Source organism: Tinamus guttatus, unplaced genomic scaffold, assembly GCF_059628265.1.
Source record: "Tinamus guttatus ecotype Peru unplaced genomic scaffold, ASM5962826v1 Tinamus_guttatus_pri_ptg000389l, whole genome shotgun sequence".
Lineage (NCBI taxonomy): Eukaryota > Metazoa > Chordata > Aves > Tinamiformes > Tinamidae > Tinamus > Tinamus guttatus.
Window position 1 is genome coordinate 2058089 of NW_028288923.1, and position 27850 is coordinate 2085938.

The 27850-nt window shown below is 39.7% G+C and overlaps 1 long non-coding RNA gene across 1 annotated transcript in view; it reads left to right on the forward strand.

Moving 5' to 3' along the window:
* Positions 1-27597, forward strand: part of LOC148593462 (uncharacterized) — a 624849-nt gene extending 597252 nt beyond the window's left edge. The window contains exon 3 of the long non-coding RNA XR_015913713.1: positions 27582-27597. This is a non-coding gene — a long non-coding RNA (uncharacterized LOC148593462). The remainder of the gene's footprint in view (positions 1-27581) is intronic.
* Positions 27598-27850: the final 253 nt, after the last annotated feature.

Here is a 27850-nt window from a genome sequence, read left to right on the forward strand (position 1 = left end):
CACATATCCTAGTAGCAGGAGAGGTAGGTTGCATTTGTCTACATAAATAATTTCAAAAATCCATTTCTACCCTTTAAAATACACACACCATGGTTAAGCTTAAATTTTAGCAGCAAGGAAAAGACAAAAAATCGTACTTACCTCTTCAAGATTTCTAGTGACTGGATTTGCCATCTCCCCACTCTGCAGGCTCGGTGCTGTGAAACCCTTCCTCAACCAGCCTCTCTCCTGCACGTTGGGGAAAACAAGTATCAAATGTGGAGCACAAGATTCTGCTATAGCACGAGGTGCTAACAAATGAGGGAGAATTACCCTGTGTCCTTCAGTGCTGTTTGATGAACCTAACTTGCAGCAATTTTTATCGTGATCAAGAATTCCCTGACCATCATGTTCCCTGTTGTGCACAGCACCACAGTGGGAGCACATGTTTATCACATGTGATTTTGCAGCATGATGTTCAAACTTTCAGAACCCCTTTTCAAGCTTGAATTCTCCCATACTGAAAGAATATTGAAATGCTTCTGATCGGAAGTGAAAAAACAAACTGCTTTCACTGAGTTTGCCAAGGGACCTGCACTGTTTTGGACGCATGCCCATCTTAGCTCCTTTTTTTTAAAAAAAAAAAAAACACCTCCAAACATTTTATGCTTTTCCATATGAACAAGGTGGGTTTCTTTTTGAAAGACAGAAAGACAGAAAATTAAGTAGAGGTTAGAATCTGTACTTTCAAGTCTCCAGAAAGATTTGACTTCATATTAACTCCCCAATTATAATTACATGTTGAAAATACTTGACAGTTCAAATCCATTTAGAAAGTTCCATGTTAATTCTGTAGTCTCAAGAGCCTTGTTTCCAGAAAAATCTGCCATTTGAACTGTGGTTGTTCACGTACATCCTTAAATCAAGTTGTGCCTCACTTTCTACCTGGGGTATCTCCGAGCTGAGACAGACCCTGCAGGGACTTGGGACTGGAACAGGACGAAGCAGGGACTGGCACATCCAGGTCGGACACCGGCAGATGGAGGATGGGGACGTTCACCCTTGCACTTAGCTTGTTGAGGGGCAAAACGAGCTACTCAGAAGCCCCTGGGTATATCACAGGCTCAGCCCCCACCACTGAAACTCAAATTAGCGAGCATGCTCCACACTAGAATTGTTTTTTCCTGTTTATCTAAACCACAGGAATGTAGTTTTAATTGTCCTTTGATTTGAAAGTGCAGGTAATTAAGTCCTAGCATGGGTCTAATATTCCACTGTGCTCCCTCTAATCATAATTATCACATTTACAAAGAGTTATAGGGTCCAGGCTGTTAGAAAATCGAAGCACTTTTTTCTATTACTTCACAAGAAAATTGTCCATAAAGAGACTTTGAAAGTACACCTGGTGAATGTGTTCATACCATACCTCGAGTTCAGCTGGGAACACAACAGGCCAGTACATGTGCTGAGTTTTGCTGTGAATTGTACAATAAAAGGTCTGTATCATATTGCATTTATCATCACACTCATAAAGCCTCACACCTCCACTTGCAATTGTATTTGTCATCCTTAACTCTATCGGTTTATCACTTTGCTGAGAAGGACCATGCAAAGAGCATCCTCCATCCATGAACAATGAACAACCAAAGCAAATCAAAATGATTTCAGAATAAATGTTTGCGGCGTGCAAAGCTATTGAAACTCCACAGCCCTGTTCATTCTTCTATCTTTAGGCTAGTCATAGACTTGAGAATTCCTATTCTGTTGTAAAGCTATTCTATGCCTTCCATGCATGTTTACAGCACAGGAAGGGACGTGGCTTTTGCTGAGGCCCACCTCAGCAATTCTGCTTGCAGAGATCCAAGTTTAAATGTGACGAGAACTCTGAGTGTGGCTCAGAGTCAACCCAACATTGAGGTGAATTAATTTCAAAACCACATTATGAACTGCTCTGTTGCAAGCATTCAATTCCCCTCACAAAGGCTTCACGCTCGCCTATCTGGGCTCCTGCACAATAGAATTCAGTTAAATGACTCTTTCACAGCGCCTGCCCACAGCCCATTCAACTCTCAACAGTGCTTCCACTGATTATGAGCACTATAATCAATGCCCAAAACAAATTAAAGAGAGGGATAGAGAGTCATCTGCCATCGTTGTATATTCTTTATCTTCCAAAGGCTTCTAACAATTAATTTGTTGGAAGTTTTACTGTTACCAAGTGAACACTTTATCTTGTAGGACACTATAGGTGAAAGATGGTATAATACAAACAAACAACAGTAATCTGTTACTATACTATAAATCTGTTTTGAAATCTGACTTGCACACTGAGGGTTTAGGATTTCTGTAAAGTAACGTATTTGTTTACTTGAAAGGGGAAAAATCCTTCAGAATGCATTGAAGAGATTAAAATTTAATCAGAATGAAAATACAACTCTTTGCAAAGTATTGTTAGGACTACAGTGATCTCTGGATCCCTGGCTTCTTAATTAAGGGTGAATTATGCAAATACATATAGATGAAAGACTACAAAGAGGATAGCAACCATCAGAGTGTCCTTCCTAGCCACAGAGAATGACATCAAGATGCAACGAGGTGCAGCACTCATGGAAGCGGGTCAAACAATCCTCTTCCACAGATCCCCTGTATTTATGTGCTCTGTAACCAGCCAATTTCTCCGTCATCGTTTGAGTGACCCCTTGGAACGTGCTGGAGCAGCCCCTGCCTGGGCCTGCCAGCAGTCACCGAGTGCTCTGAGTGGGTTTAGGTGCCACTTACGTCTCCTTGCAGCATTTCTCAGGGCAATCACACTTCCTGGCCATCCCCACACTGAGCATGTGTGTGTGTACATGCACAACTGTTTGGCTCTAGGTCTAATATATACGTAAGATATAATGTAATAGCTAACACACAAAACGCGATGGGATCTGTTGGCATATACATAATGGATACATACTCGTCCAAAAGGTGAGCAAGAGCGAGCTTACGCTGCAAGGCCATTGCTAACACTGGTACCTCAAGCAGTCTAAAGCTAAGGAAGAAAAGAGAGTGTAAAATATTCCTCTCAGGATGTTACAACGAGAAATGAATGCTAATCAGCTGACAATCACACCTGCTTTAAACACTTTCTTCCCTTTTAGGGTAAATTATTAGCTTCACAGGGCAAGACAGGCTGTTCAGAATAAAGCATGAAACAGATCCGCACAGTTTTTCCCAGCACCTGGTAGCAGGTTTGCATTGTGCAAGTAATTGTGATTTGAATGGATATTGCAGAGATGTTATCATCTCTGTTTATGGGCTGCCATTTCCATAAAACCATTTCAATGTGAATGAAGAGCAAAGCCTGTCAGAAAAGTGTTGACCCTCCCAGACAGTAATACACTCCTGATTGTGATAATGGTGGAACTCCTGTGCTCTGAAAAAGCAGCTTGTGTATCAAGGACAATCTAATAACAAAAAACAACCTTGCTGCAGTTAATGGTGGTTGTGTAAATAAAATGCTATTCACTTGCTGCAGTTCGGGCACAAGGGTGGTTGTCCACAGGGCTTATAACCAACCTAGCTGCCCTGATTGGTACTGCAGCATCTTCCTTGAAGGCTGTCAAGTTCAACTGCCATTTATACAACCCAAAAGAAAGGAAATCCAAACAGAAAACACGACACTGAGGTACATACATGCAGACGAAGCCCCAGGTAGATCCTTTAAATAGTTGACTAAAACCTTCCCCAGCAGGGAAGGGCTTTGTTTCTGACCTTCACTTCAGCAGTAACAAAGTAAAGCTCAGTCTTTTCTCCACGTGCATACTAAAACCACGTCTTTCTCAAAAATACTACATTATTGCAACTTCAGTCATTGGAGACGATTTACTAATCTACATACCCTATAATTACTGCTGAGATGGTACAATCTTTCTTCACTCCTATCAGAGAATTAATAACAAGGGTCTGATGCATACATTTTCTTATGAAAATAACAGATTTTGTCATTCTTCCATTAAAGCTTGTGGCAAAACTCCAACAATAATGAGCAAACTCCTAAAAATATTTTACCATCATATGATTATTACATAGCAATTCCATCAGTAATTAAAGCTAAATGGCACTTACCAAAGCATGTATTACCTCTTACCTTTCTTAATGTTTGGCCTTTAAAAATTAAGGGTCAAATTAATGTCAGCTCATGTGAAAAATACTTGAAATGGAGGGGAAAGGGTGTTTCCTGCCTCTTTATCCCTATAAGAAGCCAGGCAAAGCCCTTCAATTCCCTTAAGCACAATGTATCATCAGAGTGAGAACCAGAATAACCTCTAGCCTCAAGAAAATTGATTTAGTGAAAATGGAAGTTCCTAGTACTCTTCGTTTTTTGCATCTGCAGTTATAACTAAATTGCTACTCAGGGGGCATTCCTGTGGTGAGGAATCTTGCCTCGGGGCAGCGTTTTTTCCGCAGGGTCACTCCTGCCCTTCAGCTCAGCCCAGGCTTAAGCCTGCCCACTGGCTCCAAGTGGCCACATAGTGGCTAGTGCATAGCAAACAGTGAACCCCTGAGTCCCTATGGCAATCAGTAAGCAAAGCAAGGAATATCCACTTGCATCTGGTTATACATTATATCTGCCTCCATTTTAAAAACAGGTTGCTCTTTAGATACAAATTCTTTTGATGCAAAGCCCTGCAAGCTGGCTGTGGCCATCCAGAGAACAGTTCAGGACTCTGTTGTGGCTAATGCTGAGCGGTGGCTGAGTTTTTATGGAAGATACAGGGATCCAAATGATTTTGTGCCTAGCCTTTATTTCAAAGGGCAGGGCTACTTCACTTGATACTAGCAGCCACAATCACTGACATGGTCTTTAGGGAACACTGATTTTGCCAAAATCATTCTAGCTGTAGTGCCACAGTAATGATGTGTCACTGTCTTTTTTTAACATTAAAATTTCATCTAAGACCACCCCTGAATTCTTTATAAACATTCTGCAAAATGTGGCAAGGAAACATTTTATTAGTGGAAGTGTAGTTGGTTCTGAGGTTATTTGGGAAGCATAGTTCCCAGAGGTGGTACTTCATTTACAGAGGGAGCATAATGCCAACCACCATTCCAGGGATAGCCTGTGCTAATATCATATTTGATCAATTTGACAGCATCATGTACAACCTATGTGATAAGAGAGCTGCAACCTGCCACTTTCCTCTCCTGATTGCCCGTCTTACCTTTTAATACTGATCACTGTACACAGTTCAGATTAGGCTTCTACTATGATTATCCCCATAGCAACTCTCCGCACCATTATCTCAGTTACTATTTTTTTTATCCGGACTTGTTAAACTTCCTTTCAGAAGACAATTCCTCCGTGGCACTGCAGTCTGCCATGGCATGTTGTCAAATGACAATATTTGGAGTACTTCTGAAAAACAACAAGCATAATTTGGCTTCAGCTAAAACTCTGTCACTGGAATATTCCAAGAAAGTTGAAATTAAGGAGAAACATACTTCACGTCTATTTAAGGTCTATTTTTTTTCAAATTAATTAGACATTGTACAGATTTTGTAATTTTATACGTAGGTGAGATTTTCACAAAGTGAGCTGAAGATTTCAATCCGGACTCAGTATTGGACAAAGCGAGTACCACATTTGGTTACTGTGTCTACACACGTAAAGTACTTTGAGGCAGGTTTTGGCATTTAACAGTGCACATGGTTAATAGAGCCTGCTCTCAAGCTCAATGTCACCCAATTAAAAGCAATCTAACCTTTAAGTATCAAATCCTAAATATTAGTAGATATTAGTAGACAGTGCTAAGTCACAAGCTGAATTTAAGTAAATGATAAGCTACTTAGTCAAACCGCTACTAGTAATTTATTACTGTATTACCCTGAAGATACCAGAAAAAGAAGCACCAAAAGCTGAAGTCTCCTACGAGACTTGATGTTGTTATTAATGCTAAACAGTTTTTCTTCCCTGCACCCCTCCCCCTTTTTTTTTCCTCCAAAAGCCTTATAGGAACACAAAAAATTTGCAAGTGTTTTAGAACAATGTTTCTTCCAAGGCACTTAAAAAGAAAGATATAAACCTAGAGAAACTTCAAACCTGGCATGCACTTACTGAGGCTTCACTAGGATGCTCAGTTGCATTGATTGCAAAGGTCCCCCTGAAAAAATGCAATGCAAAATATTTATGCAAATGCAAGCACTTTAGGTTTGGGATATCAGCGCATCATTGACCACTGAGAACTGTGCAATGATATGCTAGGGACCTTAGCAAACTCCTGAAATCATTCTTTCAGTATTTATTACCTATCCCTTTGAATTCACTGTTTTCCTATGCAATACAAGGCAAGAAAAAATAATGAACATGATGAAAGCATGTTTTGACTATGCATTAGATAAGAACTACATTAGAGGGAAAAAAATAAATAAATTTCAAAATCCATTCCAGTCCAGAGTGCCACTGAATCTGCAATATTTTCATCAGAATAGAATAGTTCTGCTACGTAGAATGCTATTTCCTTGCTTTACTTTCCTTTGTGATTACAGTTGTTCATTTAGCCAGCTAATATTGGAGACTAATCCTGACGCCCTTTGGTCAGAGAGTGTTGAAAACCTGCTCAAAATATTATAAAGATCAAACTCCTCATATCTTTTATGCCTAGCAGATCTTAAGGAAGGTGAACCAGCATAACTCCACAGATGAGAAAATAGGACCACAGCTGAAATAAAGTTATTTTAACTTCTCTTAAAACTTTTCCCCATTAAAATATTGCAATACTGGAAGTTTTGAAAATATTCTTTTAAAAGAAGTAGATTGCGGCAATATTTGATTTACGTATCTTTTATTTTTATCTGTCCTTTCCCTTGCGTTTCTTTCTTCTGGAAAAGAAAGCTAATTATAAGCAGTTCTACCTCAGTTCTTTCTTTTTCCTCCGCCCCATTTTCCATTCTTTCTCATTTTTATCAAGTATCCTGGAATTTAATGGGGGACAGGATATGAGAAGATAACGTACAAAAATGCCCTTATATGTAGGAGGAGAGGAAAGGAGTTTCTATCACTTATTTGGCTACTTCTAAACGGGCTTGGGAAGGGGTGCAAAAAAATAAGCAAATGGTCTGTTTTCTTACTCTACAGCCAGCTCTGCGTTACACCCGACAAAAGGTTTCCCACGGCGATTTGATGTTATTGCTCCATTCAAAATATTTTTCAAGTTTGATTGCAAGAAGAAGCAATTCCACTTTTGCCAGAAGTGGTCTCCTCCCACTTGGCCTCCACTATTATTACTATGCTCCTGGTAGATTATAAATTATGAATTATATCTAGCAATATGCAGACGCATACTTTCTTTGCAAAGAGGGAATGAGCACTTATTATTTGTACTTTGATGTACACCCATACAGTAAAATGAAAACGCAGCTTCTATAAGGTCTAATACATTCCAAGCACTTGACCCAAATGTATTTAAACAATGCAATATCATTTCTGTATGTGAAAACTCTCTCCTCCCACCTCATACCTCTTCTTTTTTCCTGGGGTCTTTTTATAGCTCAAAATAGCCAAGCTTATCTCGCTGCCAACATCCTCAGCTCATCTCAGTGTGCTGGGAGATAAGATTAGAGGCCTTGATCCTCCTGCTGTTAGAACAAGACCTCAATCTCTCACTGTCTCTATTTAATCAGGTTCCTATTTTAGCTGCCACAAAGCTGTCAACAAAAGAAAATAAGCTATACCCCATTAAGGGGTTAAATTGGATTTCACAATGTGCAAATGCTCTTCTGAACAAAATTCCACCTGCACCCTCCATCAGGCAAATTACTTCTGACTTTTAATTTATTTCTCTAGGAAATGGAAAGGTATGGCATAACCAAAGTCAATAGGGAATAAGGAACGAGGTGTAATCAGCCTGCTCACCAACTCAGAGCCCTCTTCTCTGTCAGCTTTAATAGATTCTCAGACCACACAATTTATAGAATGCAAGATGTATCTTTGCTGCTCGGTGTTTTATTTTGGACTTGTCTAGTTAATGGTCCTAACAAGTGACAACTGATGTTTGTTTGATGTAACGGCGCCTGGGAGACACGGACGTTACCCAGGCACATTTTGGACAGAGCCTCTTCGACTCTTCCAGGCAGCAGCAGATTGAGATCTCAGCTGGGCCAGTCTGCACTATAGGAGTCTTGTTATATTCGTGAAGCAAACTGATTCTCAAAATTACGAGGCAAACTTAAAATACCCCAGTACTTAATCACTTGAAGTTGAATGTTTTTTTAATTCTGTGGTCAAAATTGCTGTTTAGGAATACATTAAATGAAAGATAGTCTCTTCTTGCATACCGATCATACTCTTGGTATCAAACAATCACATTCCTTCTAAATATTTCTCCTGTTTTTCCCTCTCTGCAATACTTCAGTTTTGTGAAGTTTAGCTGTCAAGTCCACAAGCTCCTGAATGTGTCACTCTCTGGTCGCCTCCTTGCAGGGGACGGGACGAGGCCCGCAGAGGTGAAGCCTCTCTGCTGCGCTGCGGAGCTGCTCTGGGCACAGTGACCCTGTGCCACACCAACGTTACTGCCGCTGCTCTTCCTGCAGACCTGCTCACTTCATTATGTGTGTCAGCCCTACGGCAAGATTCCATCTCCAGTGGGGGAACTGCTAGAACTTGATCATAATTACAAAACCTAATCATAAAATAGCAATCACAAAACTCGCATCTTCTGAGGAAAACGCTTCAACATCATTAGTTTTCTGAATGCATTAGTGATTCTGCACCATATGTGATCCTCGTCCGGGGGATAAAGGTCATTTTATTCACTGGGCAAAAGAGGAGGAATATCTTTTGCATCTTCAACTGATTTTCTAAACCCATGTTATGAAATGTGTACTTGCCTCCAGTGTATTTATTGCTGTCTAGTAGGACATCTGCTACCTTGCTGCTAACATCTGTCTACCTATGATCGTGTAGTCTTAGGCATAATTTTGTCCTTAATAGCTTTTCTCAGATTTTGTCTCTTTATCTTCGATAACCTACGTTTTGTGAGCCAAAGAATAGATCCTTTTATTTTTTGTCTAATTACGATGCACAAATCTTCATAATTGCAAGAGGAATGGATTTGGATTCTGGATAAATAGTACTTTTGCTTTTCTTCTGGGTATTTATTCAATTGTGTGACAAGAATTAATCATGGTGGTATCAAGGTCTTCAAAACACATTGCAAAACTGGGGGGGGGGGGGGATGAAAAGCAGATACTTTGAAGGAAAGACACCTGTAGTGGGATTAAAATGCAGATTACACCCTGCTATCAAACTGGCATGAAAGTTATTCTTTTTATCCTCTTATAATGGTCTAGGTTCATGTTCTTCAGCAGACTTATTATCTGAAAATCAAATGCATGTGCCTGAAGTAAATAAGGACAAACACACTCTCTGTTTAGTAAGGGCAAAAAGCAGAAACCAAACAGGGAAAAAATGCAAGCACACAGTACAAAGGTAGATTAAATATAACTGCCAAGCATTCTGATAGACCCTTCTTCAAATTCCCATTTACGTGACTCAGAAACCTAAAAATCACAGTTGGAACTAGCTGCTACCTCTCTAGGATGTAACAAACATGTTATTGTTCAGCCAAAAAGTGCCATCCTAGCATATCACACAGCAACAGCACTAGGGAAATAAATACTGGATTTCACTATTGCTTATTCATCAGTTAAAGGATTGAGGGTATTTTATTATGAAAGTTCACAGTACAATATGACCATGTCTTTGTAAGACTAGTTTTAAAGTCACTTAATATTAGTTAAACGCTAAGATTTGTAGCATATCCAGTGCTGGAATCTCAGTGTCCTGAATACAGAAGTTCTGAATAGGCATCTTATATTAGCTCCTATCTGAGAATACAGTGATATATTGAGATCATCTCTCAGCTATATCTCATTATAGTTTATTCTGAAGAGCTGGCAAAACAGAGCTGAAAAGATCTTAAGACTAAGCAGACTGAGTTAAAGCTATGCCGCCTAAAACAGTGTTATTCCAAGGGATATTAAAAGGAGGCAGGAAGCCTATTTGCATTAAAAAAACAACTTTTTTTTTGAATGGGAGGGAGGAGAGGAACACGGGGACAGCTCTAGCTACCACAGCCATGCGCGGGTGTAGGCGTTCGCAGACTGAGACCCGCTCATCACACCGGACCCGAGCCCTGTGAGTCTGCTCAGGCACCCTGCAAAGCCCCAGCGTGCTCACTGCCTTCAAACACACTGACAGACACTGCGCGGTTAAATAAGAGTCATTATTGTCATTACCACAACATATTGTTAGAAGCTCCATAAGAAGTCATGTATTGCGGCGAGGCTCTGATTTCAGACACAGCCATTCACAAATATAAATTAACAGATTGTCTTTTGCTTTATAAAGTCACAGTAATTTCAAAAAAAAAATCTATTTCATCTCAAATGGAATTGCTGAGATATAAGCCTCTTAAAATATTAGATGTTTTTGCATTAAAGTTACATACATATTCATGAGGACCCTGAAGGACCCATCAGCACCCAAACTATTGTCAACTATTATGCTACTGAGGTACTGCCTATTCACTCCAAATCAGGATTGGAGCAACGTTATTAAAACTGGTAGGACTTCTCACCCACACTCCAAAAAGCCTCACTGTTCCACAGCAAAAAAAGAGAAATACAATTTGCCTGCAGACAAGGATGACCCAGAAAGCTAAATCTTTTCCCCAGGAAAAATAGATAAACTTGTGCTTAAGTCCCTATAATGGCAGTGCATTCAGCTGTTACTTAATAGAGACTGATGTTGGATCACTGAGTTTTCCCTGGAATTTAGCATCTCTGCATGCAGTTCTTTCAATAAATAACCCAGCCCAGGTGGCAGAATAAAGCAATCTGATGCAAAAACCAAACAAACAAACCAACCCTTTGATCCGAGTAATGACTAGGAAGTCAATCAAACTTCTCTGATGCTTTTGTCTCATACATCAAGGCCTGGAATCCTCAGCTCGGAGCCAAACCCCGGTCACTGTGTTGAGCCAGCTGCAAATGCAGAGCACTTGTGACAACGCAGGCGGCTGTTTATAGGACACTCGTATAAAACGTCTGCGGTGCATTGCTAATTACAAGCACAGCAGTCATGAAGCATCAGCCTCAACCCCTGCAAAAAAGGGCTGTCGTATAAAGAGAACTGCATTCGATTAGCACTTTCCTCCCAAACCCCAAAGGTCCCTAAGCAAGCAAGGAACAACACATTTCATCTTCCAAAAGTGTCCATGGATGTCAGAACAAGTGTGTTAGATAAACTGCTAGCCATCTTATTTTTCCAGCTGAAAATTATGTTGAGATCAGATTCTTGTGTCTTTTCTACCTTAAGGAACTTTCAGTTTAAACAAAATTCCCAATTTACACTACACAGTAATCTCATTTTAGATAGTTAAAAGATTTGAAAGAAATTCCCCAGTTGCGAATATGAACTACCTCCTCACTATCACCATTGTACGTGGCATTTAATCAAACAGGATTTTTAGAGCCTAGGACCCCTAATCCCACACACATGCGTTACGGTGCCTTTCCAGCATCCCTGCTCTGCTTGTTGGAATCTGCAGGCAGCCCCAGGACTCAGAAGTGCCTCTCACCGGGTGTCAGTAGCTGCCCCTTTGCTGCACCTTCCAAAATGCACAGAGCTGTCCCTGGGCTGGCAAAAATTTCCCCAAATTTAAGCCCTTGGACTGTCATATACAATACTATCATTAATTCAGTATCTTCTTCCCTTGCTTGGCACCCCCCTTGAAAGCTTTTTCTGGTTGTTCAGAGTACTAACGTGTAGAAGTCTGACAGCCTTTGTGTTAATCTTTCCCTGCTAATCAGATACATATCACAGTGAACGGGATATAAAAGTACAGCATCTAAGAAGCAAAGGAATAAATAAAGCCAGATTACCTTGCAAAGTCTGTGGCTGCTCCCTGATGCTCATTTAAGTTTCCATCAATAGGCAGCCCCTACAATATTACAGTTCAATACTGATGCACAGCAAAGGGAGCGAGCAGTGCACGGAGGCACCCGAATTCACGGCACCAGGGAGAGCCACACCAAGGACTCGAGCTCTTAACCACACTTTTGTCCTTGCTTTTTACCTGACAAGTACGATACAACTTTGCAACACACACCTACCGTTACTGCTTTCCTGGCCTAGAGCTAGCTAACTAAGCCATAGCTAGCTAGCCAAGGTTTCATGCTACAGCTGGTAGGCAGGGATTGCGTTTGCATTTGTGCGTTTTTGTGTATTTCTGTGTTTTCCTACGTTTCCAGCCCATTCGCTATCTCCCCTGCTTGGCCCAGGAAGCCGCACCGTCTCAGCCGGATAGTGCCCACACAAAGAGCGGATTCAAGATCTGGCAATGCGGACGGGTGTGAAAGCTGCCTCAAGTGTGTCAGACACCCTCGGAATAAAAACTTCCTCCACTCCCTTGCCAGGCCACAGCCGCTTATTTTTATCCTCAGCAGCGCTGAGTGCTGCAGAGGCAGAAGCCTCCAGTGGGAAGGAGGAATTTCCATCTTTTGTCTTGCTCCAGCAGAATTCTCGGCTGTGCTTACATAGCAAAATCCCCGGCCCTGCTCCGGCTGCCTTTTGAAACAAGTGACAACGCACAGCACTCCCTGCTCCTATAAGCTTGTGCGCATCTTATGCTATCCCACGTGCATATACATTTTTTAATTTTAATTATGGGATACCATGGAGTAATAATGTTCTTAGATAAAAGGAAATATTCCCGCATAGATCTTTGTTTAGCTGCAGACATTAAATGTGCTTAGGACCTAGAGAAATCAAAGGTAGATTTAGCAGTATTTTAGTAGTGTAATGTCCCCAGCAGCACTTGCCGTGACATGGCCAGTGTTTCCACAGCTCTCGGCACACAAGGTTCTTCTGAACTCTTTTGAGAATCTAGATCTAAGTACCACATTAGGAGCTGCTGTGTGTTTAGCATACTTAAATATCAGATCTTTATTGCAGGCTCTTCTGAGCCCCTTTAAAAAAAATGGTCTGCACTTTAAACCTCCAGCTTCACACATTGTTTCAGTCCTTGGAGAATTCAAGAGGTTTATAATGAATTTTTTAAATTGTGGAACTTGAATGAAAAGTGCCTTTTAACAGCTATATAAAGTAGGTTATCTCAGGCAACACATTTGTTATTGTTGCTACAGGAGGTATATGCCAACTATAAATACCATTTATTAGCAATGAATGATAAAGCCTCCATGTAACTGAAGGCTTAACAGCAGAATGAATTAACTCCTGCTCATACTGCTGCAACTTTAATTCTAACTTCAGGCATTATGGGGAAAAAACCCTGAGGTTCCTAATGCATTTCACCACTAAAGAGCCAAATGTAAACAACCAGCTAAAATAAAAACAGCCAGTGGCTACTGGTCATTAGTATTTAGCAGAGCTTAGCGGCTCTAGCTCTTTATACACATGATTTTTTTTTTTCTGAAACTGGAGAGACTTAACATTTAATGTTTTACTACTTTTATTTTTTAGCTGCTTTACACTTGGACTAGCTAAGCCAACACAGTGCCTCCTTTTCTGAAACTTCACCTGACAGCAGAAAGTGAGGAAAAAAACAAGGTAACTTAAATTTCCCTCTACGCTACGGGTGAGGAAGGCAAAAAAGGCCAAAGTAGGCTCTGTAAGAATACCTAGATGTTTCTGGAGAGAAAAACAACAAAGAGCTGCTGATCCCCATGCCAGATTAATGCTTTTCTGAAAGGTAAGAGTCATTAAAACATGTTACTGAGTTCTGTAAAGATGACATTGTATGGGCTATTTAACATGAAATATCAGGCTAGATGGTCATAAGGTCTCTATTAACCCAAAGCTGAACTTTACAATCCAAGCCAATCCCTAGCACATATCAGAAAGTGACATGAGATGCCTTTAGCTGGCATGGACCTGATGGCCATGACAATCCCAACCTAAATTCACAAAAGGCAGACAGTTTGTGAGGAAAATAAATAAAGAGGGAAATATAATTAGATAAATTATTTTGAGCAAACTAAATATTTTTGTATGCCACAACAATATTCAACTCTCGACTTAGTTGTCTTGTAATTAAATTTAGATCTTCCAAGAACATGCTGAGGTTACCAAGTACCCCAATTCCTCTTACTCATTAACTTTGTGAAAAAAAAATTGGTGTGAATTTTTTCCAAAGTTATCTGCAAGCTCATAGACCTTTTCTGGTACCCTGTCACCAGCCTACCCACTCCCCTTCAAGAAAAGACAGATTGAAACACAGGAAGTTCCACCTCCATGTGAGGAAAAACTTCTTTCCTGTGAGGGTGACAGAGCCCTGGAACAGGCTGCCCAGAGAGGCTGTGGAGGCTCCTTCTGTGGAGATCTTCAAATCTGTGATTCTTTCTGTGTCTCTCAAAAGTGCTATTGTAGCAAAGATCCAATGCTACAAAGTGAACACTGGCTAATGATTAAGAAGGAGCATTTTGAATCAGTGCTTGGTTGAGTTTGTGCAATATAGAGGGTTCTGCATCGAGCTACATTCTACCAGCGACAAGTGAGTTAGTCTAAGTGAGAAACATCAGTGGAGAGCAGACGGGTATCAACCAGAAACACACACATCAGACCACTTACTCCTCTCACTCATTAACAGAATTTATAGTTCAAGACTAACTTCCCTTCCTTTAACACAAAATCAAAAATATGAGAGAAAAGGACTTAGATTTTCACAGTTCTCTCCAAGACTGAGTCTCCTGCAACAGGTAGGAAATGTCATTTTCCAAAGTCATAGGTTCCCTAGCTTCCTTGCATGGCTTGTAGCATTCGCAAAGACAAAGATTAATCGTATTTGTAAATCAGATCCTTTGTGTTTGCAATGGCTCAGATTTATGGCTTTGTAATCTTCACAGCCAAAATTGCAGAGAAGGAGAAATGGATATTGGAAGAACTCATAGCAGATGTGTTCACTTCTAAAAAAGAATGCACAACATGTGCTGCAAAATAAAAGCAACATTTGGCAACATAAAATATCCTGGCATCTGTGAGATTTGTAACTGCAGTAAAATATTGATATGGCTGATAAAGCTGAAGTTCCGTTTTCCTCTGTCTTTGCACTCGTATGGCTTGAGAGAAAGGTTCCTTTTCAGACTGCAGAATTACTTTTGCCTATTCTAGAAATTTTCAAATAGCTCTATATCACTTTGTCTGATGAAATGGGGGGTAAGGAAGGAGAAGGTTATGAGTAAACAGATGACATTTTTGTGACTTCGCTCCACTAGGAATACAATTGTCTGCCTTTTCCTCTAAATCTAAAACGTTTTAAAACCAGTTTAAAACTAATGGTTGAACTTTTCTTAATTAATAGCTAATTTATCTTGTAAGTTTTGGGTTTTTTTTTCCAATATGATTGTAAATACGCCCTCCTCAGCAGAGATGGAAGAGATGGATGAGGAAGAGAGAAAAAGAAAAAAAAAGAACAACAAAACAAAACACAAGACAAAAAGGAAGCATCTATTTAAGTGCCCAGGTGTTAGGTCATTATTGGAGGCCATTATTTACCATTTGCAGCATTCACATCTATGTAGAGGTTTGGCTTCCTTCCTTTCCTATGTCTGAGGCCAATCACTTGTTCTTCACAAGCAGTTTAAGCTAACACCTCACTGGAGGTTTGCAGATGCCTGCAAAGATGCTTGAAGATGGACTTTCTGTTCTGAGATAACATAAGCATGAAAACCAAAAAATAACAACACCAACAAAATATACACACACACACAAAGCCCCTTCGGAAACTGTCTCCTAGCATTTGACCTCTGCTGCACCTGGCCAGAAAAGAACCAGCACATAAAAATTAAAATGAATGAGCATTACTGTATTAAATATTCTTATATTAGAGGGAACTCTCATTTTCCCCCCATGAGGCCTTTATCTCCATTTCAGAATCAGCTTTATCACTCCTGGATCTGTGACAAACCAATTTTACCTCCTCCACACAACCAATCACTGCACACCATTAAAATACCATTGCGCCCAGGTTCCTGAGAGCACCTAAGAGATTATGAATACAAGAGTACTTCAAATGTGATTTCCTTTTCATGAAGAACTTGGGTGTCTGTCCTGAGTGTTGATATAATATGCGGAGGCTGCAAGCTTGTTCTTTTAATCCATACTTTCTATCAGGATATACTCCTACTCTCTGGATAATTTATGGGGTGGGATGAGGAAATTTTAGCTTTTCAAATCAGTATGAAAACAGTCATGAGATAGTAATGAGTCTGTAACAGACTGTAAAGGAAAGCACACTGCAATTTCCTAACACTGTCTATAGTCTGCTTTGTGCAGAGAGATTTTTTGCTATTTAAAGTTTTACATATGCATTATATGCATTAACTGCTCTGTGAAGGCTCTTAAACACCTATAGTTCAGCTCTCCCACCTCTGAAACTACAGGAGCGGGGGATTGGGAGCGCTCACCTGTAATGTGAGTTTACAGGCAACACCAAAACAACTCCGAAGGTAAAGAGGTGCTAATGGTTACTACAACTGGAAGAACTTAAATGCAACTTGAATGCATTCCGGTAACATAAACTGTTAGTACTTAGTAATCTGATGGATATGTAGAAAGTAGTAAATTGACAATAATAATCATAATGATCTCACTGTAATGAGATCACTGGTTTGATGCTTCTTCCAGTTTTCAATTTAATTCAAGATTAACAAACAGATTATTTTAAGATTTTACAACGGAGTCTCACCAGCTGCACAGATACCCATTCCTGGAAACCATAGCAAAACCAGGTATGATCAATGTATTCCCACTGGAGCACAACTTTCTGCTATGGTGATACTGGCGGCAGATGAAATGTGGTAACAGAAACAGCCTGAGTTCAAGGAAGAGACAAAGTTCTAGGAGACAAGTCTGCTTTCTACCCAAGAGACAGTTACTGTGGCACACACCACCTTCCCACCAAAGAGAGTCTCCCCTATGAAATATTTAGTGTTTCATTTAGGAATCAGTCAATTTATGCCCTTCTGATATAAAAGGGCATAAAAAGGGCATAAAAGGTGGGTATCTTCCTCTAAAAAAACAGCAAATAGCAAGTGAGCTACTCATAGCCTCTTGGCTATTTTTATTAAAAAGTCAATAAATAAATCCATCTGACTACAAACATTACATTACAAACACAAGCCCTCCAGCAAATTATTGACACTGGTTCAGTCACAGGATTCCAAAAAAATTGATTTAACGGGGAGGTTCTTTTATTACTAGTAAGATTTTATTTAAACTACGTAATTTATTGAAATTTTATCACTTTTATCTCTACCTCAAAGAAAGAGGTAGAGAACTCCAGAAAAATTTTGAAGTCCTTGCACAGAATGCACTTTACTTATACAGAAAATGGAAGGAATCATTTATATTAGGGTTATGACTTAAAACACACAGAGATGGTCCCAACCATGTCACCTTCTTCAAATAAGCGAGCTTACTTCATCAGAGAGAGGAAAAAAAAAAAAGGCTACTTTGCTCCAGATAAAGCTGAAAATGGTATGTCTTTTCTTTCCACAGGACAAGTAACTGCCAATCGTCACAGAGGACAAATAATTTGATAATAACCATTATTCTATGGTGAAAACTGAAGTCAAGAAGCAACCAGTACTGAAAACCGTGTCCGAGAGAGCTTTGTGTGTCCGCAGAGGAGGATGCCCTGCCGCCCTGTGCGGCGGACGGGCTGAGCGCAGGCGGCAGCGCTGGCCCCTCTGCTCTGCAGCCAGGGCAGAGCCCGGCGCCCACCAGCCGCCCAGCCCGGGTGCTCATCCCCACAGCCCAGGATAACTCGGCTCCCTCTGCCGCCCGCACAGGATCCAGGGCCCCGCGGCAGCTCTGATTCTTCCCACACTTGACGTCTGCCTACAGGAGTAGCACAAACACAGGAAGCAGAAGTTTCTCCTCAAAATACCCACCGAGCCATTGACTCTTGCCTTGGTTAAAAAGCAGATATATAGTCACTCCCTTACAAATGCACATGGCTATTGCCTTAATAGCCCCCAAAGCAACAGAGGCTTGATAACTGGAGTAGATGTGAGCTTAGAGGGAAGAAAAGGAGGAGGGGAAAAAAGAAAAAAAGCCAGCCCTCATCAAGCTTTTCGGGTCTTTGTTTCTGCATTTTTAGCTTCATTTTTTGTTTACCTCCCATATTTCAGCCTGTGACTCAACAAAAGAGCAGCTGCTGAATCTGATAAGATTGTTCAGCTTAGGCGCTGCTTAGCAAATCAGAATAGCATTAAATGGCTTTATTAGATTGCAGATTTGAATTGCTCAGTCTGTACTTGACTGTGTGTCTGTAGATGCCTATGCATTCCTTCCCCTAATACACATGCATTTAGTGAAACACTGAAAGAATTATTGACTACTAAAACCAGAAAGCAGCAACAACCTCTACTAGCTAGAAGAGGGGCTATGAAATCAACATGTGCACATTTAGATTCCAGCTCTGCTTTTGACTCAGTATATAAGTTTTGCTACTTAATAAATGAGAATTTCTAATTAGAGAATGCAATGAAGACCTATAGCATAAAGGGTCTAGAGTCACACTGAGGTGCTAGATCCCATCAGGAATACTACCATTCTAAGCTACCAGCTACTTATTAATTGCATTTAAATATGGCACTTAAATCGGACAGAAGTAGGCATGTATTACATAAGACATTAAGAAGAACTAAGCCATAAAAATGAGCTGAGTTCACTTCCTGGATATACGGAATCTTGGTTGGCCATTTTTCTTTTTTATGCGAGTCTTCATATATAAAGCCAACAGGCTGTTTAGCATCTCCTTGTTTAAATCTATGTCAGTCTCATGAGCGAGTCCCCCTAAACAGCCTACCCTTATCACAGTGACATTTAAAAAAAGCAGCTAGAAAGAGAAACCATCGCAAAAGGAAAAAGAAAAAACAAAATCCATGGCAAGCCCTCAAATCAGATTGGTACATCTTGGGCAAAATTATAAAAACAACCAGAGTATTAACTCTGAATAAAAAGCCCATGTATACTTCACATGAGCAAACCTATTAACTCAGTTTTATACTCAGTATAAGAAAAGACAGACTGCAAACACAAGTTCTCACAAATATATTAATAGTAATGTTAACAGAGCTTTATCCTCAGTCATTTTGGATGCTTTCCCTAAATTACTGTAGAAAATTGAGTAATCGCTATAGTGTTTCTCTCTCCAATTCCTTTAATAGTACCTATACTCCTAAACAAATTATCTCAAAAAAAAAAATCCTTTAGCAACCAAAAATACAATGCGTTTTCAAACAAGGCTCCCATGTCCCTTTATAATGGTTGGGAGGTCTCCAGAAAAGATAAATGCTGCAGTGTTCTCTAGGTGTTTGCACATTTTGGAATCCTTAATGCTGCAGGAAAAATGATCACACAGTGCAAAAAAAAATCCCGGTTATCTTGAGTTCATCCAGCCCTCATCATTTGGAGGCTGAACAGTGATACTACACAGTCAGTGGAACACGAGTGTTAAACAATAACTTGGCCGGCAGCCAAAAATGGGCACTTAAACAGAAATCTAGTTCTTACAGATTAGAACTACAAACCTACAGCGACAGCCTGCAGAGCTCTCAAAATGTTTGTATTCAAAGAATAGCTGCTGCCACGAAGCACCTTGCAGGTCAGAAAGACAAAGCAGAGGAAATAACAAAGCGCACTGATAGCAAATTGCCTCGGTATGCAGAGAAAATGGAGCATGTAGTCAAAATCGTTGCTAACCTGTCACGAGTATCTGTCAAGAGAAGAAAAAATTATAAAAAAAATCCCACAGTGCAAGTCTTGCCTACAGAGAAGCTGCTACAGACTGTCTGGATTTTCTGCAAAAGTGACAATGACGTGTCCCATACCGGAGCCCCCCAGGGACTGTGATTAGGAACCGGTAGAGGGACAAATGAAGTTGGGAGGCTGCTGAACTGGTTTGGTGCTTGGGCTTGGGGTCAGTGCTCACCACCACACAGATAAAACACTTCTGTTGTCATAAGCGCCTTAATTTTTCTGTGAATTATCAGATATTTCTGGCATTTAAGTTATGCACATACTATGAGCTATATCCTCTATCCACCCAAAAAGGGTGATACCTTTAATGTGAGTAAACCTTAGCATTTTTATTCACATCCATCCCACATATTCTGACTCTGAGATGCAGCATCACAATCACGTTTTAATTTTTGACACTGATTAATTCATCAGCTCCATAACTATTCTTCTAATTTGAAATTTATTCTCATCTTTTCAACTTTAACCTTACAGCTTTAACTTTAAAACCAGAACAAGAACTTCATCTCCCTTTCCTCATTCATTGATGCAACTTAACAAATTATCTGAGTTTCTTCCCGCTCCCCCAAGAAATTAGCTTTCTTTTGCCTTTTTGTAAATATATACTAGCTTAGAGAAAGCTGGCTTCCACCAGTAACCACAGTGACAGAGGGGCAAAGCTGAACAAACACTTAGCAGCACACATTTTGACTTGAAGTAAATGAATTTCACCAGTAGCACAGTATCAGCCAGGGGACTGGTGTTTCCCATTGCAAAAGCACTTACATTTTAATATTAAAAATATAAAGTGCAGCATGGACACTTCACTTGATAACACCCCAAAGCGATTAGCTGAAACCAGTTTAACAAAGGTCAGATGCAGCAAAAAAAGCCCTCCAGGACAGAGCGTTTCATTCTGCTGAGTGGATGCTACGAGGCTTCTCTCCTAGCTGCTGTAACTGTGCAGGCCTCTAAACGGGCATAACCAAAAGACGCGAGCAAGCAGCACCCCCTCCTTCCAAACCAGGTGCTGCCGATGCTGCTGCCTCCCCTCTGCCTCTGCCTGGGTCCCTCCCTGCGGGCGCAGCCCCTGCCTGGCCCGGCACGGCAGGCGGGTCCGGGAGTGCACGGAGACCCCCCGCGCCGCCGACGGGAGGCGAACGCCCCGCGCGCGCCAAGAGCGGCCGCACAGCGGCTCCCGGGGCAGCAGCTAATCCAACACTTGCTAGTGCTTTTTCCTCCATACACTTGGAAAGGAGATTAAAAGAACAAGGCTTGGAACTAAATCCTGGACTGCATTATTGCCTTGATATAAGTGGACAGAAGGGAATTCAAATAACAGAGGAGCCTGGGATTCTGTGTTCTGAGAACAGGAAGAATTTTTAGGCTTGTATCAAAAATAGTTGTCTGCAATTAACTGTGCAGGTAATTACACAAGATGAGTTTCACTACAGTATCAAAGTTACTGAACGCATGAACAAGGGCAGGAAGCCTTAAATCAAGATTCCTGAATGATAAAAACTCTCCTCAAGCTACAAATCATTGAGAGCTATTTAAGTAAAACAACTTGTAAGGGTCTTCATAAAGGATATAGGATATAATAGTCCATCTTCATCTCTCTGTATGAAGTTGCTAACTTTAAACATGAATATGTTTCAAGAAAAAAAAATGAGACTCAATGCTAGTTATTTAACATTTATTTGGGCTTGCAATTTCAACTTCTAAAAGCAGAGGAGGTTCCTACCTTGTCCTGTATGGTACAGTACCCCACGAACATTTTCTCACTGTATTTCTAACCCTGAAACCGATGGAAAGGAGGGGGCAGAGTGAAACACTCACAGCCCAAAACATCCTGGGTAACGATGAGCAACAAAGGTACAAGAGGAGCTCCCATGTCGTCACTGTCCTAAACCACAACATAGCCAACCACAAACACTCTTCTTCCAGATTAAGTTAAATTTATGCCATTCTGAAAACAAGGTTTTGCACATTTAATATCTATTACAGAAAAACCTTTCTGCTCTGCAACTCCTGTATTGTGCGTGTCTGCTCTGACACGTTTGGATTTCCCGACACAGTTGAACATGAAGCACGGGGACTTTTTGGCTTTCAGATACTGCTACTGTGAAAGGCCGTAGAATAAAATCATTTTGCTACATGGTCCCAGCAACGACCTCAATCCTGACTGAGGAGCTAATTCAATTCCACGATCTCTCAGTATCAGATGCTGTCAATTTCTCCCTCTTTTTTTATTGTAATATCTAATATGGACTGGAGTTACTAGGAAGTGAGCTGAGACCAGCAAAATTCACTTCTATTAGTGCATGAGATGGCACTGAAATTTGTCCCCTGGAGGAAAAGAGACCGTGACTTTTGATTCGCATACCTGTAAAGGTTGTCAGCAAATTAAGTTCCAACTATAAGCTGGATTTCTGCTTACCATTTAGGGAATGTATATTTTATATATATTTCCTTTTTATATTAGTGAAGTAATCTAAACAAAATGAAGACTTGTATTTTTAAATAAAGGTTCTAAAGATTTCAGTAGAGGTTGTTTGCAGAATAAAACTGAAGGATAAGGGTCTTAGTCCTAATTTGGAATCATTTTTATATTCTATGTAGAAATCAGAAAGAATAAGCATCATGTCAGCCTCAAGACAGTCAGCCCTGTTTCACTGGAATACACTGATGGGAAGTTAAAGGTTTCATGACAACGTTGTTTAACTAATTCGAGAAAACTACAGCAACAGGGGGCAGAAAAATAGTGTAGTATGGATAACATTCTGCTAATTTTAGAAACTATTATGCCTAATCAGTTGAGGAGTATTTTTATTATGACTATAGAGACCCCCAAATCAGACCAAGGTTATCACTTCTTCAGGCTATCACTACTTCACAAATCCCTAAAGAGATGCCTGGCAAAGCTGGCCAATATCGTTTAACCTCTAGTTATTTTGACTATAAGAGTTTACTCATAACTAATTCTAGCCTGGAATATGCAAGTTGTAAAGCTAACCACCACAATCACATTTTTAGTCTTACATTGAAAACCAAAATCTTGTTCTGTTACTTTGTTTAGAAGAATTATTTTCCATTTTACAGACAGATTTTAAAATCTGCCTGTGACCTGCTGGAAATCTGCACAGGGTCACATAAAGTTTGTAGGCTGGTTCAGAGCAGGAAAATCAATTATATACTGATAAATAAATATATATATATATGTATCTCCAATTCCACTGTGCTGTTCAGGCAGGCTTGCATTCTCAACAAGGGACTAGAGTTAGAAGGCAGGATTTGGGCACCTAAGTTCAAGTCCAACATTCATATACCTCTAGCTTTTGCAAATCCTCCTTCTAATCCTGAGGGCAATAAATTCAAACTGGAGTTTGTTGACATAGTAGCTTGCTCCATTTTTGTTCAGGCAAAGCACTTTACTAGTGTAGATAAAACAGTTCTTGTGCCTTAGCTCAAGGAGAGCTGCTTGGATACCCACATGGCAATGCATTGAGCCACATAAACATCCCTGAAGCATCTAAGCTTGAGCTGGGCAGCTACAGCGGAACCAAATAAACATCTACCTCCTGCATGGCCAGTTGTTGGTTCATAGCCTCCCACAAAAATATTCTAAATCTCAATAAAGTATGTGGGAATCAGGTTCTCCCCTTCTGTAAAGGGATGGAATAATTACACATTAGAGGAAGTAAGTGGCTCTGGCAACAACAATCACACTTTCTATATACCAGCTCCTTGCTAGATGGGCCTGGACTAAGGTCTGTACATACTCTTCTCATGTACCCATCCTTCCCAAAGGATATAGCAAAGAGTTCCTAAGTTCCTAACTTTGCTAGCAACCGTAACGTGTAAAATACTTGTAAGCAAACTACCATATTGCAATGCTTGAGTCTCCCATACGGAACTGTTTTTAGAACATTTGGGAGCAATCAATGATCTAATGAAAGCTGAAGAGACTGAGGCAGCAAGACTTCTATGTGCCTGGAGCTGAAGCTGTTCTCCTGGCACACAACTACTCTCTGAACAAAAAGGAACGATTTTTTCTCTTTCTGCAACTCTCCGAATTTTCTACATCAAAACACCACCTCTGTGAATAGTTTCATTACACAATATCTTTCAAAGACAGTAACATAAAAACACATTAACACATTAGGTCAAACGAAAGATTCAGCTAAACTGGAGTCTCTAAAAAGTAGATGAGAAGAGGATAAGCATATGTGATGTTCCTCCCAGGTTCTCTCTCAGTCTTCAACCACTTGCATGGTTCATAACTTCCAGAGACAGATGTGGCTTCTGTGTACTTAGTAATCTCTGACATTAATCTGTCCTGGTTTGCCAGGTAGTATCTTCTGTAAGATGTATTTAACTCCTGCAATGTTATGCATTTTAAGTGCTTGGCTGGAAACTCTCTGGACACAACCCATCCACTTGGCCCCGACTGTTCATTGCTTAGCACATTGCTCCACCACTCGAGTGACCAGAAACTGCAGCAACACAGCCCTCTTGCTCACAAACGAGAGTCACCTCAACAGACAACAAGGACATGAACTAGATGAGAAAACTCCAGCAAGTTCAAGAACTTTGCAATCAACCCAGTAATGGTTAAGTGGATTATTTCCAGTCCCTATAGTTCAGAGAAATCAGAATAACATCAGAAGGTGACAGCTGTTTTTACAGCAACAGTAGAATTAGTGATACAAGGAAGCTGCATTAATGCAGATTTCCAGACACATTGTAGTCTGCTCATTCCAAACATTTCCTAAAAAAAAAAAAAACCCTTAATAACAATTACAGTGCCTATTTGAGAAGCAAGAGGAAATGAGTTTTATGTCATGATTCCACTTTTAAAGTTAATAGCTTGAAAATTTAATTTCAATTCATTTGATATTCTATAGTTTTTCTGTACTTTTTTTCAAGAGGTGAAATGAATACTTCACTGTGTTAAATCTTTTTATCACTGCAGAGGTGGAAAAAGTACAATTTGTTTCTCTTGAACTACTTTTCAGTTATAAGAAATCTATTCTGTAATTGTTAAAAATAACTCACTGTGTTTGAAAGATCTACATTATTAGCAGAAGATAGCTGTCTCAAAGTCCATATAATTGCAACCCATTACTATAACTGTTTTGATGCTCTACTGCATCATTTCAAAATCCATGTAGTCTTTCTTCAGAGTAATACTCACTTCTGAGTTACTTTTCAAAATTATTTCTTCGACCAAAAAAGTTACTCTGGAATGACGTGTCGCAATCTCTAGTTGCTTTCATCTTCCCCTTGAGATGCTCTAACTTATCTTATGCTTTAAACACCTTCTGGCCAAAAAAAGGAAAAAAGAAAAAAAAAAAAGTGTGTGTATGTGCATATATGTATACACACGCACAGACATTTACACACAAAATTACTTTCAAAAGGCAACCTTACATCTCAAGAGCTCTGAATCTGTTACAATATAGAAGTCAGAATAAAAGAAGGCCACTGACTGTGAAGATTTAAGAAACAGACTGACATTTTCCACCTCAATATTTCCCTAAAAATAGAGTACTGTGAAATTCTTTCCCACTGGAAAAATACAGAACTCATCAGGGATCCAAAACTGAGAAATATCTCAGTATAGTGTTCTGCAGTTCTATCCATAAATGCACAGACAAAGTTTCTGAGGAAAAAAACAAAACAAAACAAAAAACCAACATAGGCAGTTTCTTTGATTCTACCAATGTAGAAATTCATTATTTTAATTTTCAGGTTTAAAATACCTATGGCAATTCATCTAGGACACAATTCATCTACAGCAGTTTTTCCTGGAATATTTGTGTCGTGCTTACAAAATCACAAATTCTAAGGAGGAGGAAACTCTGAAGATACAGACAACACCACAACACACTGAAGTACCATACACTGATGAGGGTAATTCAATTCAGTATTTTATAGAAAAAGTCAGCAACTGATCCAAGGCCATATTTCTTTTATTCAGTTTTATGCGGTGCCCAAACACAAGGTTATAAAGCAGCCGGTTACTAGTAATATTTATTTCTGCTGCTATAGCAGAATTTTGCCTGTATTAGGACTGCTTGTGCTAGATAGTGGACATATTTGTATATGATTTAAAGTTTTTAAGAACTGTAAGAGCACTTAGGTATTCCAATCAAATTCAATGATTCAGGTGGGAACAGCATAAACTTATTATCAGAATGTCTCCGCCTTAAAATCTTTTAATACACACTGCAGAAAAAACGCAAAGGGGAAAAAAGAAAACACTATCTGTACTCAAAGCGAGAAAGCAGATCTCTCTAAGCTAAAATTAGAGCTCAGATTTTTCAGAAATTATTTCTTTCTTTTATATACTTATTTTTGCCCATATAGGAGTCTATCTGAATTAACTCTGTGCAAACCCTGTTCCATAACAGGAACTTTCCTCACACGTACATTTGATTGGATTCACTGTGTTCCCCGGGGCAGCGCAGGACCTGCATCCGCAGGGAACCGCCGGCTGTGGGTGTTTCACCACCGCTCACGACTCCTCACATCACAGCTTTGGTCTCGCACTGGAACTCACCTGCTGTTCAACAGTTACAACCGCAAACTTCACCTAAATAACCCCCCGTTTTTTGGTTAGGGAAAAAATACAGGATAAACAGTCTTGATTAACTGAGACAATGCAGGGTAAGATAGGTAACTGCCTTCTTGTTTTAAATTTATTATCTGCTCTAAGGTTCTTTAAGGTACATACATAACTTACCCTTAAACAAATATCTTTATGATATACTTCTGAATTACCTGTCCTACTCCCATGAATTACTCCTACCATTTTTTATGAATATTAACGAGTTTGTTATTACATCTCCTACTTCCACAAGACCTGAGCACCTCTGGAATAATAGAAATTATCCTGATTTTCTTCCCCGCTCCTGTTCACCTAAGAATAAAGGTATTATAAGAAAGCCAGGTGCAAGCTTTTGAAATGAATTTTGAATTTAAATGTTCTCTCAATATAAATCAGTATTAATACTAATTAATTTTTTAGCGATTCTGTTGCAATATGCTCCTTTTGTCTTGCTGTTTGTACATTTAAGGTGGACACTGGTTTTGAGGTATAGGAACAGCATTAACACATTCATCCCTGAGAGAAAAGAAACAAGCTGCCCTTTGAGAGCAACTCTTCTGCCTAATTAAAAGGCGGCCTGTGAGAACCTATGCAAAGTGTGGTCCAACTCGACTTATGACATGGACCTTTCTGTCATATGGAGCAGGTGGAAAAGAAAAGGAAGGATGCACAAAGATTTAACATGAATATGATACATTCCCAGAACCTTCTAGGTATTCCACATAATTCTTAAGCTTGATGTTGAATAAAACAATGATCAGACCATATCTAGTTTAAAAAAGAACCTTGGATTAAAGTTTGCTTTCAGTTGCAGGTTTTCAATGGTCCTATTTTGAGCGCTTCCTTCATTAGGTGCCCACTTGAGCACCTAAGGCAGCACAGCATTCTAAAGTGAAGTCTGAGTATTACACGGAATATTTTAAAATTGGAATAGACCAAAAAAACACATCACTTAAGAAAAAAATGACCTTCATTACTTTTGATAGTATTAATCTAGTAAGCAATACATTATGACATCAGCTATACTTATACTTGAAAAAATACATATTCAAAGGTACTAGAGCTTAACACGCTCTCATTTTAAATAAGTGTAACTGTTGAAGTATTTCCATAAACCTGATAACGCTAGTAAATTAAGGATTACATAAAGAAATATTTATGATAGTCCTGAAGATCAGAGAGTCCTTTAATAATTCCACAGGGATTTCATTCTTAACAGCATCGAGATTTTCATAATAGTCTTATTCTTAAACTCTGAGATTTTGGCAAAACCTCATTTACTTTTGATGAGATAGCCAATATTTTATAATGTACAGCATTTTTATACATTCTCTAACATAAAGGCTAATGGCAGATTTGTGTTCCTTCTCTTCAGTTTGGGAGAACACAAGCTTTACTCACACCCCTGTATTTGGAAAGCGACTATTTAGCGCTGGCTGATCCTCACAGCA